This window comes from Trichomycterus rosablanca, chromosome 20, assembly GCF_030014385.1.
Source record: "Trichomycterus rosablanca isolate fTriRos1 chromosome 20, fTriRos1.hap1, whole genome shotgun sequence".
Classification (NCBI taxonomy): Eukaryota; Metazoa; Chordata; class Actinopteri; order Siluriformes; family Trichomycteridae; genus Trichomycterus; species Trichomycterus rosablanca.
The window spans coordinates 5636293-5655809 of NC_086007.1; positions in this window are offsets into that span (position 1 = coordinate 5636293).

The following is a 19517-nucleotide window of genomic DNA, read 5'->3' on the forward strand; positions in this document are numbered from 1 at the left end:
ATTGCACAAAGGAAACTTGAGCTATTTTTGTTAAATTAACACAACTAGGCTTGATTGGAACCCCTTTCCTCTGACCCCACACACCCCAGCCATTTCCTGTTCCAGCCACTGCCATCTGGGAAGAGATACTGGACCATCCGAGCCAGAACCACCAGATATAAGAATAGTTTTTATCCACGGGCAGTTAAACTGGTAACTCCTACAATTCCAGCCAGAACATAAGCATACCTCTCATTGCACCTGCACTTTACTGGGACTTTGTTTACTGAAACCTAAGCTGCTAATCCACTACCTCAGACCTGTCTATGCACCTATGCACCTTGCCTTGCCTATGCACATTGTCTATGCACATTGTCTATGCACATTGTCCTTGCACCTTTGTCTTTGTCTATGCACCTTTATCTATGCACTTTTTTTTTGTCTTGCACTATTGTTTTTCGTTGTCTACATTGGAGATGTAACCTGACAGCGTTTCTTTATACTGTACAACCCTGTATTGTATAATGACAATAAAGTTGAATTGAATTGAATTGAACCTGTAAAATCTTTTTAGCAGTATGCTATGTCATAGATTAAAAAAATTCCAAATAAGCTGAGACATAACAAACACTGTACTGTATATTAAAAATATAACAGCCTGAACAAGGTCGCAAAGTTTTGTCAGAGGACAAATCCCTACAGTGAACTACAGTTTAAAAAAATCTACAAATATGGAATTGATAGAGGAAGAGAAGAAATAATGGAATAATACAACTAATGGAAATTTCCCACAATTGATGTTGAAGACCACTTTGAAATCCTAAAAAGTGTTTAGGCATTTTTCACTTAACACAATTAGTCTTGTGTAATATCATGCTTTGTTTTATGTTCTGATGTGTACGTGATAACAGGAGCAATTAAAAGAAAGCTTTGTCTGTATTTGTGGATGCTCATTTCTCTTTTTTAATGGATGTGATGATCTGTGACAAAGCCCTTTTTCTGCTGATATGTCATATTCATTACTTAAACTCAAAGTGGGCCTATAGCGTGCCATTAGATCTGACTAGTTTAATCCTTTAATGTTCATGGTTGCAGCATTATACCGGCATTAGCTACCAATAGCCTACAAGTTAATATTGTATTATGGAACTTCAGTTCTTCTAATCCATATCTGAATATTCATAATCCTTAATAAATCAAGCTTTAGATTAAATACCCTACAACAGTCATTGTTTACTGTTCTGTTATTTTGTATTGAGAGAGGTACAAACAAAAACTTAATATACGTTTGTCAGTTTGAGGAGTATTATGTATCTTCATAGTCACAACAATTACATTGTATTTGTTCTCATTATTGTCAGATTCTTGCTTGTCATCTTGAAGCTGGATCTCTGCAACTCCCTTCTGGCAGGGTCCATGTCCACTATCTGGCCCCTGCAACTGATTCAAAATGCAGCTGCCCACCTTATTTTCAACCCAACCCAAACACTGTCATGTCATCTACAATGCCAAAAATGGACCAGCCCCGACCTACCTCAATGATCAAACCCTGTGCCGTGCCACACATCCTTTGATCAACGTCTAGTTTTAAGTCTCGCTCATTTTGATTCACTACTACAAACTCAAGAAAGGCAGGCATCAGAGCTATTCTCTATAACACCCAAGTGGTGGAAAGAACTTTCCCTGTCTGTTCAAACATTGTGCCATCTTCAAAAGATGATTAAAGACCCACCTTCCTACTAAGCACTTAAATTGAACTAAAATACACCTACCAATCTTTATCTTTTACATATCATTTTGTTCTAACAAGCTTTCAACACCCACTCACTCACTTTCTTAACCGCTTATCCAGTTAGGGTTGCAGCCTATACCAGCTTTTCAATGGGCGCAAAGCACACAGTAACACCCTGGACGGGACGCCAGTTCATCTCAGGGCAGACACACACACAAATACACACACACACATACACACACCCATTCAACTATAGGGCAATTCAGTGTCTCCAATTAACCAGACTGCATGTTTTTGGACTATGGGAGGAAACCGGAGCTCCCGGAGGAAACCCACGCAGACACGGGGAATACATTCTTGCTGTGAGGCAACAGTGCTACCCACCAAGCCACCGTGCCACCCAAGGTTTCAACAGATTTTTTTTTAATTAATAAGAAAAAATACATCAGCCATGTTGTGCATTTGGATAATAATAAGCTGATGAAAAAATGTTGGCATAATGGTACATCTGGAACAACAAGACGAAATGTATGGTGGCTGAATTAAAAGTAAACAGTTTGGATACAAGTTTAAGAGTAAAGTGTTGCAACCTAGAGAATGGTTAATAATTTACTTTGTAAAACATTTACATTTTTATTTAATTTTAAATATATATTTACTTAATTTTGCACATATTTTGTATATTATCTTGTTATTATCTAGTTGTAGTCCAGCTTAAGACGGCAGTAGAGAGCACAGCATGAACAGAGAGCACTTAAGAAAGAGAAAAAGGAGAGTTGAGCTGGATTGAGTAAACATGTCTGTACTGTGTGTATGAGTTCTGCTCGTTTCATAAAAATACAACTCCAAATTGAACTGAAAAAAAAGAAAGTTGTCAACAAAAGAGAAGACGGAGTCGTGTCTGCTTTAAGGGTGCAACAAAAGCAACCATCAAAACATCTCCTGCACCTAAATACAAATGTATTAGCTCTTAAGACTGAAAAAAAATGTTGACAGCCTAGGCTGGTTAATAGAAATCATGAGGCAGAAACGAGAAATCTGCAATAACTGAGTACAGAATAAGACGATGTTGAGGAACCAGCTAAATAGAAAAAAATATAAAATCTGTCAACATACATGCTCTGCTCATCCTCAGATGGCATAACCAGATGGCCAGGAGATAAAATGGAATCTGTCAATATCAGCCTCCGAAAATCTCTAACAGTGAACTGAGTGCTTTACATAAAATCAAATATCCAAAATCTATATCCAGGCTAATCCTGAGTGAAAAAGAGACATGTATTAGTATTTTCAAGACCTGTAATGTAGGCTAGTTTCAGAAAGATTAAAGCTATCAACACATGTGCCTTCTGAAAAATTAACACCTGAAATCCTCCTACAGTAAAGTGAGAATTTAAAATTTCATTTAGTACAGTTGTTTGGCACAGCTTGCTGAATTTCCAGCTCAAGCTCCTCATCTAACTCATTTATTAATTACCAGTTAACAAGAGGACCATTAGAAAAACAGCATAAACAGTGTTCAAAACACAACAAACGCTCATCACCACCAAGAACATCTGTCTCTTTTGCTTGTGTTTTTTCCTTCTAACATCTAAATTAATGGTGGCAAGTGAAAAGCATCTCAAAGCAGCAACCAGCTAATGTTGGTATAGGTTTTTTTCAGCAGCAGGGTGAGGAGAGTAAGGGCCAAGAAAGTGCCATGCCCACTGTTGTTATGTTATGTTGAAGTCCTAAAGATAAGCTGCTGAGGCCGCTCAGGTGGCGCAGCGGTAAAAACACACGCTGGAACCAGAGCTGGGATCTCAAATACATTGTACCACATGAACAATGATTGGCCTGTTGTTCAGATATGGGAGGATTTTAAAAAGCCAGATAGGGACTTTCTCATAACTGATGCAATTACGACCTCTGCTGGCTGATTGATGGCACCTGCACAGAGACGGGAAAAGAGTGCTATCAGGGTGTGTCTCTCCGTACACAGTGCTAAGCTGCACTGCACTCGTCAACGTGTAGGTGACAGGTGGCATGCTACCCACGTGTCGGAGGGGGCGTGGGTTAGCTTCGTTCTCCTCAATCAGAGTTGAGCCATTGGTGGAGAGGAAGCATGACATAATCGGGCAATTGGACACGCTAAAAGGGAGAAAAAGGGGAGAAAATGCAACAAAATATAAAAAAAGATAAGCTGCTGAGAGAATGCCTCACAAGGATCAGTGAATAACACCGCTCATGCTCGAAGAGTTAATCCTACAAATGTAAGGAACAACATCAGCCTTATTTTAGGAGATCTTCGAACAGCAAAAATAGATCTAAAATCAAGATAAAGTCTAGCATTTGGTTGGAAGCCTAAAATGTGAGGAGAAAAATTATCCATAATAAAATGTTGTACATTTACAGTATACAATTTACTGAGATATCTCCTCATCGCTTCTGAAATCAACAGATCATTTTAAATGATTAAAATCATTTTAATTAGGTTTTTGAGGGTATTTGTTTTATGCTGTACAAAGCTTTTCATGTTTTTAATGTTCCCATAATAATGCACATTTGTGTGAGCCAAAATAAGGTAATATACAGTATATTTAACACCTTAAAAAAATAGTCTAGGGTTTACACTTGTAATAGACGTGTACTGCAACAGTTCTTTTGCTGATGCAAAGCTTATGTAAACTGTCACCTAATGCTTCAAGAAATGTGTTGAATATAATCCAAAAAACAATAAAAAAAACAAGGTTGCCCTAAATTTGATGCTTCTAAACAGCGCTGTTTCTGTCCACAGTCAAGTGAGCTTGGACCAAGAAGCTGCTGGACATATACATTTGACAGTGAGCAGTGGTAGCTCAGTGGTTAACATACAAGCCAGTTGGATGGATGGATGGACGGACGGACGGACGGACAGATATATATATATATATATATATATATATATTCTTATTCACAATATATACAAATATATGTATTATCCATACACAATATGATAATCAAGATTATCAATACAAGGAAACAGCATTCTTCTACAGCAGCTTTTAAGTTCTTTTCAGTCTGTTCTTAAATTATTATCGTATTAGGTACAACAACATGATTGTTTCTCTAGACTAAATTTTTAGCTAGCCATAAAGATACTTTTGTATTGCAGATGTGTGACTTTGTACATGAATGGATTTAGGGACATATGAATGATCCTTGTCTTCATTCACTGTCTAGAAGGAATTTTATATGTTCTTATGTCTCCATAGGTTTCCTTTGGGTACTCCAGTTTTCCTCCACATCCCAAAACATGCAGAACATAGATTTGCTACTCTTAATTGCCCATAGATAGGCGAGTGAGTAAATAAGTGGCACTTTGTCTGGGTTTTATCTTGCCTGGTGCGTAATGTTGAACCTAATCCGTGAACCTAAATAAGAGTAAGCAGTGTGAAAGTTAACAAATGAAAATGTATGTTTTGCTAACTTTTTTATGTATTCAGGAGACATGAATGAGCATATACTGTATATGTCTCTGTATTAGCTGTATGACATTTAGCATCATGGTGCTGCAGGCAAACAGAAATTCTGCTTTCTCAGAGGCCTCATGTATAAGGATTTTCTATCAGTTCTGTGTTCTAATGAGCGTGCTGCTTGCCTCAGGATAACATTTGTGAGGCTTATTAGCAAAGCTCAGTGAAACTGAAGACCATTTCCACTCAGTGGTGCCCTTTTTAGGATTTGTAAAGCAATGCACTGTACATGCCAATTGGATATTGATCACTTTCAGTTTGCTATTAAAGTGACAGTATGTCTGTCATGATATGGGGTTGAGTCTGTGCTCTTGGCAAATGTAATTTACACTTCTGTGTTTTTCTGTGACTGTGACAGAGACAACCCCGAACTGTTGCACATCTTAAAATGTGTTTGCAGAAAGAATGGGACAAAATATCACCTGAAATAATTCATTGCTTGGTATCACTGGTGCCAAAAATTATTTTAAGTGTTGTGAGATGGCATGCAACATGCAGTACCATCTTAACCATTTTGATCCGTTACTGGCAACATTACACCATACTTTTCATTGTTCACTCTCGACTACTCCCCTCTGTATGAATCATTCACAATGGCTCTGTGTAAATTATACATACATAAAACCTTTTTGCAGGCCAGCAAGAAAAGAAATGATCTGTTTCCTCCATCTCTGCCCTCATCTGCACGGATACACCTGAGCATGAATATAAATCTCAGTCAGTCAAGTATGGGCACATAGGCCATGTCCTTTATAAAGCAGCCATTAGGGTTGGCTTTGTGTTGAAATGCCAGGACAGATTTATGACATGGTTCTCAGGATTTGCTGAGCAGTTCACATTTATAACTGGTTTTATAACACTAAACTTTTATCTTTTACTTATGTTGTGTTTTAGTCTTATCTTGTTGTATTTTAGAATTATAGTGCCTTAAAAAGTATGCATTTCCCTACATTTATGACAGTAATGTAAAAGATTTTAGCTTAAATTCCAAGCTACTGGTGTGGCAAAAATCTGATAGTGCCGGAAAACACCACCCCTACTGCATCAGCAGCATCAGCATGGGAGCATCATAAACGTAATCATTTTTACTCCCATCCTTTTCCTGCTAGATCTCATGGCTCTGTGCACTACTAATTTATTTTAATTATAAAAAATGTTGTTTTTGAGTAGTTAGTGTACACTTAACTGATGATATTTCAATTTATATTTTGATATTTATATATATAAACACATATAAAGACATAAACACACGTAAACATACAGTATACATAGCATACACAGTGAAAGCCAAAAATCTGATATAACTGATATAATAAACTAATATAATTGGGTTTTTTTCTTATTTTACTACCATATACAAATCTTGCCTCAACTAGGTACTATTTTCTATTTTCAGCCTTTTTAAGTCGTGTTGGAAATTTGAACTAATTAAAGTGAAATATCGAGCCAAGGATGAGGAACGGAAGTGTCCTTTTTGTTTTCTACCACATCAAGCTCATTAGGAATGGCACTGGCTCAATTAATAACCCAGGCAACATTTGTCAAGAACGCAGCGCACCCTCCTGGGAAACTCCAAAAAAAAAAGACAGAAGAGAAAATGAGGATGAAATATCTTCTCTGAAGGTAGCACATATGGTGCTGCATATTGAAGGAGAAATCAGCCATCCACCAAGGACAGCACTGTGAATGGATTTAATTATTGTGGCAAAGCAAATTGAGAAAGAAGAAAAAATTAAACTATTTCAGTGTGTTGGAGAAACGTTTTTACTTACTCAAGTAAGTACATTTTTTTAAGGGTACATTTTACTCTACTAATTAATTTACCCAGACACATTCGGAACTTACTGCAGTAACAATATAAAAAACCCAAAATATTCTCTTGCTAACTGCACATATTTCAAGATTTGTAGAAGCATGCAGAAAGATGTATGCAGCAAGCAGCACTTACGTGAAGCCACTGTGGGAAATTAACTGACATCTTTTATATTTCTTCATTATGAAATCTGTTACAGAGCATCACTTTATTTACTCCCTCATTCTCATCCTGGACACAACAGACAGGAAAGCCAGTTAACAGACAGACAGTTGTTATAAACAATAACAGTATTAAACAAGGAGGTTGCACCCTTTGACACGATGAAGACCAGGTTATATGTGATGTATTTAATCACACAAACATTGAACATGATGGAATTTTTGTTTTAAGCACTTGACATTTACACTCATGCATTTGGCAGAGGACATTTATTTAACACAGCATGGAAGTAATGCAGGAAAGGAATCAACACATTCGGGGGTTAAGCCCCCACTTATGGCTCTTGCTTGGAGGCCACCAGTGGCACCAGCGGTACCTTTAACACAGAGCCACAAATGCCCAAATGGTAGAAGTATTGCATCAAATACAAGATATTAACCAGCTGCTCCTTCTCTGTAATCTATCTGTAATCTATACATCGCTTTCTCTGAATAATAAATAATTACACATGACAGAACTTCCATTTAAATTAATACACTTTTTAATCTTTCATAAGAAAGCAATACCCTGGAGGGAGCACCAATCCATGCAGGGCTTCAGCCAATCATATCTGTGTAGACACTCGGCCACCCAATAGCACTGCGAGAGATTCAAAGCTTCAAACCCAGATCTCAGTGTTGGTGGGCTAGCATAATAGACTGTTGCACCACCCGAGCACCCTTATATATACATATATACTTTTGATTGCTACTAAACCCACATTTGCTTTTTTATGTTTTACGTTCAAAACCATTCTATATAATTGTATATAATAAAAACCCTCAGTGTCCACTTTATTAGGAAGACATTACTGATACTGCACCTGTTTGCTCTCAGAATAGCCTCAGTTCGTTCTGGCATAAATTTTACGAGGTGTAATACCTCAGAGTGCTCTAGGTCTTAACCCTGAGAATTAAATCAGTCTACAAGCCATTTCAATTCTGAGGGTTTTTAAAGTTTATAAGCTACATGTTTAAAAAAAAATGGGGTTTTGGTAGTTGGGAGGAATCCAGAGAACCTAGGAGAAGCCCACATAGATGTAGAAAGGATATGGCATACAACTCTACACTGACAGTAACCATACATGAGAATTTAACTTAAGGCCCCCTTATGGTGCATCAGGATAATCTGCTAGCACACCAGCACCAAGATTCTGAACTCCCAGGTTCGAGCCTTGGCTCTTCCACTGGTCGGCTAGGCGCCCTCTAGCAGGCCTGCAGCAGACAAAATTGGCCTCCAGTCTGCTGGGTGGGAAATGACCAGATTAAAAGAGGGGTGGGGCCGAGTAAGGACCCTGGTTGCCCAGGGCGCCTGCACAGAAGTGAAGGAGTGCAGAGGTCATGGCGTGGATCTACGTGCGTGAAGCCGACCTCACACACAAATTCACCGAAGTGTTGGTGAATAAGAAGGGATCAGTAGACTGTGCACACATCAGAGGGAGTGTCTGTCAGTCAAGACACCCCCTCCTTGAACACTGTTGTGATTGGAAGAAAACAGGAGGTAAAAAGCAAAATAGATAATAAAAAAAAAAAAAAATGTAAGACCCTCAAGCTGTGCTACACTACCCACTGCATTACTGTGCCACCCTCCTAACTTCAGACAAGAAAATGTATTTTGAAATCAAAATAAATTGATAAATCCTAAATTAAATCAGGATTGCTCCTCTGATAAAAAAAGATAAACACATCCGATATTAACTTGTGCAGCCTGGCATCTGTGCTTCAGGAAAAGAGAAAAACATTTATGATTGCCAAAATATACAAAATTGCAGAAGTAATATAAATGATTATTGCCTTTCATTTTGCAGCCTAGCTATGAGGCACTGTGCCAACGCTGCCAACACAAGCGCAATAATGAATAGGTTTGTTATTGAGATGCCGGTTCAAAATGTTCATTTTTTCATCATACTCATTTAGGATTATGTGAGTTCACTATAGACTCTGAATACTGTTTTTTTCACTCCTACATTTCAGAAATGACCACGCTACATTTGCCACAGTCCCATTGCCATTTGCAGCTTCTATCACCAAGAGTAAAAAAAACACTGTTGAAATAACAAACCTCGTTTTGAGTCTAAAAATAAATGACATTCCACCTGCCAACGGCGTGTGAGACTGACTGTGAAGTGGATATGCAAAAGTGATGCCCTGTAAGCCTGTTGGGGGAAAAAAATGAATGGTTTAATGCAGAGCAAAGCCACCAACGTAAAAGCAGATGAGCAGAGGACAAAGGGAACGACTTTTGGCTTTAATTATAGAATTGTAGATAATATGAGACTTGGTGGAAGGGGTCGGAGTGAAGAGAGCTCTGATTGCTTCTATCTAATTTGAGTGGATGAAAGGGCTGTCTTTTAAGGTCAACTTGTTTGGTAAGATAAAACGCCCCTTAAAAGAAGGGCAAGACTTTTATTGAATTTGGTGTCTGATGACTAAATCCTATTACATAACTACATTAGACAGCTGATGTCACGTAGAGTGACCGCACAGTTTTAAGGAAAGTAGTTTATTTTGTATGCACTGCATGATCCAATATATTAGCTGTAATGCCCATTTGATGTTAAATATTATTAAAATTATTACATGTTTAAGTCATAATATACAGCCAAACTTAAAAGTATACATATGCTTGTAAAGGACATGATCACCGACTAGGCATAACATTATGACCACTGTCTGGGGACCAACACAATATTTGGAAGGTGGTCATAATGTTATGCATGATTGGTGTATATCATAGCAGTTGTGGGGTTTTTTTCCTCTGATTGAATATTTGAAACACATACAGTCACATACAGAAACACATGTGTGTTTCAGTCACACACATGGCTAACAGTAATGTTGGTAACAAATAATGTAAATAAAATAATGTGCTTTCAACTCTTATCATAACTTTTTCAAGCTCTGGGACAAAGTGATGTGGAGATACTCCAGTGACCTGAAGAGAGCCCTAGGCATAACCCCACTGACCATCTTTGAAAACTGGAAGATCATTTGGGAGCCAGGCCTTCCCGTCCAACATCAGCGCCTGACCCCATAAATGATTTTGACTGAGTAAGTACAAATTTAGCCCAAAGACATACTTCAAATTCTGGCTTCTAGTCACTGTATGTGTGGAGTTTGAAATATCCTTCTTGTGTCTGTGTGGTTTTCATTTGTGGATTTGTGTTTTCCCCTCTATCAGAAAACTTGTAAAAGGTGAACTGGCTACTGTGTGTAAATTTGTGAGTCAGTGTGCAATCCCAATGATACACCCTGGACACAGAGTCAGTCTATTTCAGACTTGAGCCCGGTGTCTGAGGGTAAAGAAAGGCAGCAGCTTATACAACTTGACAGGTTTTGGATCTTTTATCCTGACAATAAAATTGCTACTTTGCATGAAATATGCCATGTAGATACATCAACCCAGCTATTTTACTGTGCTTTAAAAATTAGCTTAAGAAAAGCATAATCTGGATCTACTAAACGTACTAAGGCAGAACCATCCTACACGTTACTCCTCAGGAAGGATTCTTTTTTAAATATTCAAAATAAACTATTTTTATGGTCAAATAAGCACTCAAAGAATAAGATCATCTGGGGATTGGTATTTATGTTTTCATGTTTCATAATAGCTGAATTCATAGAGATTCATTAGTATATTAATATACTATAGTATATTCATATATACATACTGTATATTCATACAGATTCATAGTACATCCTGAGTCTACCAGGAGACACTGCAGGGCAGAAATACACCCTAGACAGGATGTCAATCCATCTCAATACATCACTCACATAAGCCTGTATTACCTGGATGTGCTTAAAAAATAATGTTGCCTTGCATTTCCTGCCTTGTTTTTTATGCATATGAACATTTATGCCAGTCTTAATAAGCTTTCCATTGTGTTAGACTTCCTTTTTCACACCCATTTCCTATTTCCTATTCCTATTTGAGTACACAGAAAAAAATATATATTGTGATATTACAATTAAATCTCATATTCCGAATATTCCACCCTCAGCAGTAAATACTTACTGTTTCAGTATGTTTTTACCATATTAAAGACTACATACTGCTTTTGGATGCCATTTGTTTTTATGTCATTTTAAACATCACTAGTTTTCCTACATTAGAGACAATGTGTTAAAAACTTCCATTTTTGATTCAATAATCTTTTTTTTTTTGCTCTGAATCCAGCCAGGTACCAAATACTAATGACAAACACTTCAATTTCCCTATTTTTTAACTCTTAATGACTGTAACATAGATTTTTTTTTGTTAATGATCAATCTGCAGTGCTACACCATTTATTCAGATTTTCTCTCCTCCTGGGTTGTTGTAAGTGACCGTTACTATGCATCAGTTACCTTTGCCTACTTGTATATTCCTCCTAAATTCCACTTTTTTCTGTTACACTAATTGTGAAGAACTGTGTCTGATATGCCCAGCCTTTAATAGTTGAAGCCATTTCCTTTAAAGCCTGTTACTAGCGTCATTAACCTTCTAAAGTCCGGAATATCAGGTTTGAATATACTTTCATATAACAGCATGTCCATTTTAGCTACTATTTTATACACATTAAATATATTGATTAAATATAAGGGCGGCACGGTAGCTCAGTGGGTAGCACTGTCGCCTCACAGCAAGAGGTGGTCCAGGTCCTTTCTGTGCGGAGTTTGCATATTCTCCCTCTGTCTGCGAGGGTTTCCTCTGGGAGCTCTGGTTTCCTCCCACAGTCCAAAAACATGCAGTCAGGTTAATTGGAGACACTGAATTGCCTTATAGTTGAATATAACTAGACTACATACTACATACTTTTAGATGCTATTTATTATGCATAAAATTCTATTTTGAACACTGCCAATTTTTTCACCTGTGAGACAGTTTTGTGCTTTTCTGTGCAGATTTTATAATGTCTTTTTGCTCTAAATGAATAATACGAATAATACACTCTCACTTCCTTTTTTGGAGTATAACTTATGTAAATGTATCTTTTTTCTTGATGATCAATCTGCAGTATTTTATCCAGTCTGATTAGAACAAATATGGCCAAAAGTATACTAACACCTCTACATAATATACTCAAGTACTTCAGCCACATGTATATAAAATTATTAATATGTAATAACATATGCTTTAAACTTTGCCATAGCAGTAAAATGCTACCTTCTTCCAGCATGATTGTAGCTCTTTGCCCAAAGCGAGGTCCATGAGGTTCATGAGGTTTGACAAGCTTGGTGTGAGGAACTCCACTGGCCTGCCTTAAACCCATTTAACACATATCGGATGAACTGGAACTTTAATTGCAAGCCAGACCTTACCATTCATCCTTTTTCTTTTTCCCTGAATGGAAACAAAGAATTCCCACAGACACCCTGGAGCATCTGACTGAATCTCCAGAGCAGCTATGCATGACTGAGCTCTGTCAAACCTTTGAGAGAATTTTTTTTTTGAGAGAGGAAGTCAGCTATGTGACTGCTAATCAGGCTTATAGGATTCAGTATTAATGACAGGCAAAAACTATTGCACCACATCTCCAAATCTGCATGTTTACGACTCCAGTTTTCATGTCTTTTTCGTGCGGCACAATTTGCATATTATGATTTACGCTAATTACATGCCTCATTAGCACAGCAATCCTTCGAGGTTAGGAGCAGAACGTACTGCATGCTGGTGCCAAGGAGAGCTGAAAGGCTCCTGCTAGCTTTAGCCTTCTGACAGTGTCTCGCTTCATAATTGCATATAAAAATGATCAAGTGGTGACAAAAATTCTGGAGACATGTTTGAAGGCCAAGAGGGAAAAATGTGCATTTTTATACATATTTCATAAGGCACAGATGAAAATCTAATGAATTCTAGCTTCAGAAAACTAAATAAATACTAGAATTCTGTTGTGAAATCAACACTGAGAATGATCAGATTTTTATAGAACAGATTTTTGGTTTAGTTCTTTAAAATCACTGAAGCAGTCAAGTCTTATTAAACTTGTTGGAGTGGGTTGCTCAAGCTAAACATGAGATACACATAAAATAAAACAATGCAAGATGCTAGAATTAAAAAGGGAGAAAATTAACTGGCAGGTTTTATTTTTTTTGCTACTAGATGGGAGTCCAAGGGTGGACGTTACAGTGTTACAGAGGTGGATTTTTTTTTTCCAAAAAGGTTTAAATAATGTTAAAATTTAGCACTTGTTTAGATTTAGCATTTATCTAAGCCACAGTAGAACCTTTCATATAAGGCAAACGTAACAGCTACACTATATACACTTGATTCTTTGTGTAGAGGTGGTAATAGTGATGTGCATTAGTCTAGAAAAAAACGGCCTTCAGTATGATAAATGTGGGTCATTTACACTCCTTAAGTAATGCCTGAGTCAATGCCAAGTCTTAAAATATTTTAATATTACTAGACAGCGGATCAGGACAAGACTAAAAATGAGTCAGTCCAACACGGACAGTGAGATTCAAACTACAAAAGTCAGTAAACATCAGATAGCAAATTTAAAAGAGGTCATTTCAGATGTTTAACTCTTTAAGTACTGTATCAATATTTCAAGCACGTTCCTAATCCTCAACTTAGCAGTTGCTTAATGTTCATTTATACAGTATTCTTGCATAAAGAAAACTTTTCTTAACGATAATGTGTGTTATTTATGACTATATTACTGTAACTGCATGTACTGAACAGCCATCCCTGTCTCCTTTAATATCCAAAAAATGTGTAACAATTAAATCCTATTGTATTTTAGAGTTCATTTCATTGTTTTACTTATTTCATACACTAAGTCCACATACTTTTACATTCTCATATGCTTATACAATTGCTCCCACTGTGCTATTGTCTAAATGTACAACAACAAACTTTAATCTTGCTGTAAAGTGCTATTACTGGGACAGTAATTTTTTCCTGCATGGAAGGGCTCAAGCTGGCACAAATTCCAGCACTCTTTATCTTTCATAGGGAGTTTCGTAGGTGTCATGGCACCTTTTAGCCTTTCCAGAGTGAGCCCAACATATGGATCCATGCTGAGCGTGAACAGCATCAGTTGGTGGATTGCCAGTCCCGCTTATGCATTGCCATACCCCAGCTTGTTCTGGGTTTTCTGAGATCTTGGTTGTCACAGTTGCTTGAATCTGCTTGCCATATTGTGCTAACAACTTGTTTGTTATTTTTATTTGTTGCTTTGTTTCTGTTATTTTGTCCACTTTTTTCACTGCCCCTTTATCCCTTTTGCGTCTTTTTGCCACAGTATCGTCCTACCTTGGTTAAGTATCATGCAAATTGAGTTTGTTTTCAATTTTTGATGTTGTAAGGCTACAACTGATGCTTCAGTGGTGATGTGTTACCCAACCATTTATTAAATAATAAGTTAATAAATCAAAAGTTTAGTTGCAGAAATCATTGAAATCCCAAGACTGACATGACATCAGTGCTCCTTACAAGTGTAAATATTTAACATCAACTCTGGGTGTCTATAGGGGCAATTCTATTCTTCTATTTGGCTAATCACTTAAGCTCAGAAATATACCATGGTACTATTAGCAATTCTACTTTTAGATAAAAAAAATAAGAAACAAAACAAAAATGTTTAAAAAGGCACCCATTTGTGACAATGACCCTTGTGTTTCTCTGTATGGTACACTGCCTATAATTTCTAGATCAATAAATCAGCAATGACAGTTTCACTAATCAGGAAAGCAAAAAGCAGCTTATGCTTCATTTGACTGCCACTTTAAATGACTGCATCCTTCCAATCCATCACAATGAAATGCAGAAATTTATTTCACATGGTCACACAGCTTCATGGTTTTTAACTAAATGTAGCATTAGAATATAAGAACAGTGCCAGTTGGCAGTTGGATTTGTGCAATGCCAATACAATATGATATGATCAGTGATTAACAGTGTGTCCCACTAAACTCTCCAGCATTGTCATTATAATATAGTTCACTTGAAAAAAACCATCCACACAAACTGTACAGACACCATTTTCACCAATCATAACCAAGTGCCAGATAACTTTAAACACACAACTTTAATTTTGCAGTTTGGATGTAAAAAACTAAATTTTCAGTATCTGCCACATCTACTCATCTGTATTCTCAGTCTCACTGGGTACTGCACTTTAAAATTGTTCAATTATGTCTGTATGTGTTTTCAGAACATTGAGAGTGCCATGAAAAGCTTATTGGCTATTTCTAATGGACCTGTATGTCTTGAAAAAGTTTGCTCAAATCCTAAACCATATGCAACTGTGCCACATTAGTACTTTATTAGTTTATTTTTGTTATTACTATTTTGACATAGTATTCAGTGTGTGTCTGGAGGAGCAGTCTCTGATTTTTTTCCTTCCTTTAAGGTTGTAAAAAGGTAATATTATTAACAGATGTTAAATGCTTGTTATATTAAATACAAGCACAATGTAATTACTGTTATTTTTAAATGTGTATCGCTATCAATTTTGTTTGTTTGTACAATGACCATACATTCTCTTTTTCTGTCTGGCCAGGATTTCTAAACTGCCTAAAATGTCTAGGATTTGGATTTGGCTCTCATGTTGACATCTGTAAGTCCCATGATGGATCAAACTGCTTTTTAATCATTACCCTTAGCACCAAAAGTAACAGACAGACAGAGAGCAGCAGCTTTGGTTTTATTAAAGTCATTTCATGGTGCCAGAACACAAATAATACCTAAATGCAAACAAAATAGAGAAAGTTTCAGAGCTGCTGCTGGAAATTGCACAGTAAGGCATTGGTTGTCTGTTGTGTCACCAAGATGCTTGTTTATAGAATATAAATGTAAACATGCTAATACTTTATGTCTACTTAATTATTATTAAGGACTTTTGGAAACATGAGGAGGACTGAAAAGTATCGGGTGTGTTAGTTGATTTTAATGGCAACCCATTTTTAATGCAAAAAAGAGAAATAATGTTTTGTATTAGTACAATTATTATTATTATTATTATTATTATTATTATTATTATTATTATTATTATTATTATTATTATTGTAAGATACATTTAAAAAAATTGAAATAAAATTTTTTATCTGCCCACATAAGCTATGAACATGTATTTATTGATGACATAGTTTCAAGGTTTATAAGGTATTTATCAACCAGCTACAACCCCACCAGCCACATGCATAAACATACATTGCCCATGGCCACCAGTTATTCAAACCCATTTGGTCAAATACCTCCCACCCACCACAGGCTATATACTGTCTGCCTTGTGGTGACCATCTTCCCCTCTGTGTCTTTTCTTTGTTATCCAATATATAGTCCCACTACTATTTTTCTTTCATTCTAACATGGACGTGGATTGATTGGTGAAGTTTTTGTAAACCAACAGAGTGCAATTTTCTATTGTTAGCTTGCACGTCTAGGAGTCTGCAGCAGAGAAAGTTTAATTATAACCTAATGTTGTTATGATGTGGGAGGAAGGACCCAAGGATGCGGAGGTTTTAACTTAAAAGGGTTTTATTTACAAAATCATAAACGTAATATACAATAAAATAAAGGAATAACAGTAACAAAAAACACTTCGGGGAATCCCGAAGGCAGCCGGTGACGCCAGACTGAAAGAAACAAGGGAAAAAACATAAAAGGGAAAAAGGGAAAGCGCGAGGCGCGAACCCTGGTCGCTCACCTCTAGGCTGGGAGCTTAAGCACGCTGCCACAGCAACGCTGAAAGCAAAACCGCTCCCAGCACTAAAGAGGCGAAGCGACCGGGTTCGCGAGGTGGGAAACCTCGCGCTGTTGGCCGAAGAAGGGGGGATGACACCGCCGGTAGATAAATGGCACGGCGCTCACCAGCAGTTAATGCTGGTCAGCGCCATGCCATCCACCGGGTGTGATTTACTTGCGGATTTATAAAGTTAAAAGCAAAGGCGCTGTCACCAGCCAGGGTGGCTGGGAAGTGGCCGTTTGCTCCTGCGCTCCAGAGGGCGGAACGTGACGCTGTCACCAGCGGTAGCTGGGAGGGGGTCACGTTCCTCTGGGCGCAGTCATGGGGTCTCTAGGTGGCGGCGGCACGGCGGCTCGACGGCTCGGCGGCAGCGGCCCGACAGCGACCTGAAAGCAACCACCAGGCGGCGGCGGCGGCACGACAGCTGCGGCACTCTGGCGGCAGCTTGGCGGCGGCGGCGGCGTGGTGGCGCCCACTAGCGGTGGCCCGGCGGCAGCGGCACGGCGGCGGCGGCACAGTGCGGCGGCACAACCTAAAGATAATAAAAAAAACAATAAACATAAAAGGACACCGCAGTGTCAAACAAACTCAAAGAAAGAAAAAAGAATCAGCCAATATGAGCAGAAGGTGCGACGGCTACAGCTCTGCACCTATCCCTTAAATAAGGGAAGGCACAGGTGTAGCCACTTCGCCCTAACGAGCTGGCCAGGTATTTAAAGGCACAGCTCGTTTCTGCTCTGTAAGGCCTGTGGCATCAGGGAGAGATGGTACATTCCCCTGATGCCACAGAGCCTAACAGTACCCCCTTCTTAAGGAGACCTCTCCTGAGGTCTCCAGCCGGCGGTCCCGTCCCCACCAGTGGCTAAAAGCCACTGGGGGAGTGCCCCCCCAAAAAAATCTTTGGGAGAGGACGGGGTCCTCCGCTGGGTCCAGTAATGGTCGCACCTTACTGTTATGATGTGGGAGGAAGGACCCAAGGATGCGGAGGTTTTAACTTAAAAGGGTTTTATTTACAAAATCATAAACGTAATATACAATAAAATAAAGGAATAACAGTAACAAAAAACACTTCGGGGAATCCCGAAGGCAGCCGGTGACGCCAGACTGAAAGAAACAAGGGAAAAAACATAAAAGGGAAAAAGGGAAAGCGCGAGGCGCGAACCCTGGTCGCTCACCTCTAGGCTGGGAGCTTAAGCACGCTGCCACAGCAACGCTGAAAGCAAAACCGCTCCCAGCACTAAAGAGGCGAAGCGACCGGGTTCGCGAGGTGGGAAACCTCGCGCTGTTGGCCGAAGAAGGGGGGATGACACCGCCGGTAGATAAATGGCACGGCGCTCACCAGCAGTTAATGCTGGTCAGCGCCATGCCATCCACCGGGTGTGGTTTACTTGCGGATTTATAAAGTTAAAAGCAAAGGCGCTGTCACCAGCCAGGGTGGCTGGGAAGTGGCCGTTTGCTCCTGCGCTCCAGAGGGCGGGACGTGACGCTGTCACCAGCGGTAGCTGGGAGGGGGTCACGTTCCTCTGGGCGCAGTCATGGGGTCTCTAGGTGGCGGCGGCACGGCGGCTCGACGGCTCGGCGGCAGCGGCCCGACAGCGACCTGAGAGCAACCACCAGGCGGCGGCGGCGGCACGACAGCTGCGGCACTCTGGCGGCAGCTTGGCGGCGGCGGCGGCGTGGTGGCGCCCACTAGCGGTGGCCCGGCGGCAGCGGCACGGCGGCGGCGGCACAGTGCGGCGGCACAACCTAAAGATAATAAAAAAAACAATAAACATAAAAGGACACCGCAGTGTCAAACAAACTCAAAGAAAGAAAAAAGAATCAGCCAATATGAGCAGAAGGTGCGACGGCTACAGCTCTGCACCTATCCCTTAAATAAGGGAAGGCACAGGTGTAGCCACTTCGCCCTAACGAGCTGGCCAGGTATTTAAAGGCACAGCTCGTTTCTGCTCTGTAAGGCCTGTGGCATCAGGGAGAGATGGTACATTCCCCTGATGCCACAGAGCCTAACAAATGTAAGAGGAACAGCCAGGGTACATGAATAAATTATTATAGCCTGTAGCATTTGCAAGGAATGAAAATTGCTCTTCTTCTTAATCTCAGCTTTGTATCTGTAATCATCGTTTCCCCCGTGAGCACTAATGTTTCTAATTAGTCAGCCTTGCATTTTCTGCTTCGTTACAAATATTGAACTCGGTGTATGTGCACAGCCTGCATGATATATTGTACTGTAAAGTCTGGTATTATTCTCTGTATTTATGTTCATGCACTTGTGCCAGTGTTGACGCAAAGTCATTTAGTAATGGATGGTATGGGGTTTAAGGCAAGCATTAGCGGAGGAGGATTTATACCATTTGAAACACTAAAATCGCTGCCTGCTGGTGTGCATTGGCCCCATGAGAGATAACAAAGTCAGTAAGGGCACCACGGTGGTCTGTGCCCTCATTTCTGGCTCTTATCTTTACAGCCGTCTGGCAGCCAGGCCCTTATTGATCAGCAGTGTTGGAATATAAAGATGCTTTAAAACCTCCTATTAAGAACATGAGTAGTACGAGGAAGGAAGAAAGAGAATTGGCTCTATAAAGAGCTTCATACAATAAAGATTTTGTATGATCTCTCACA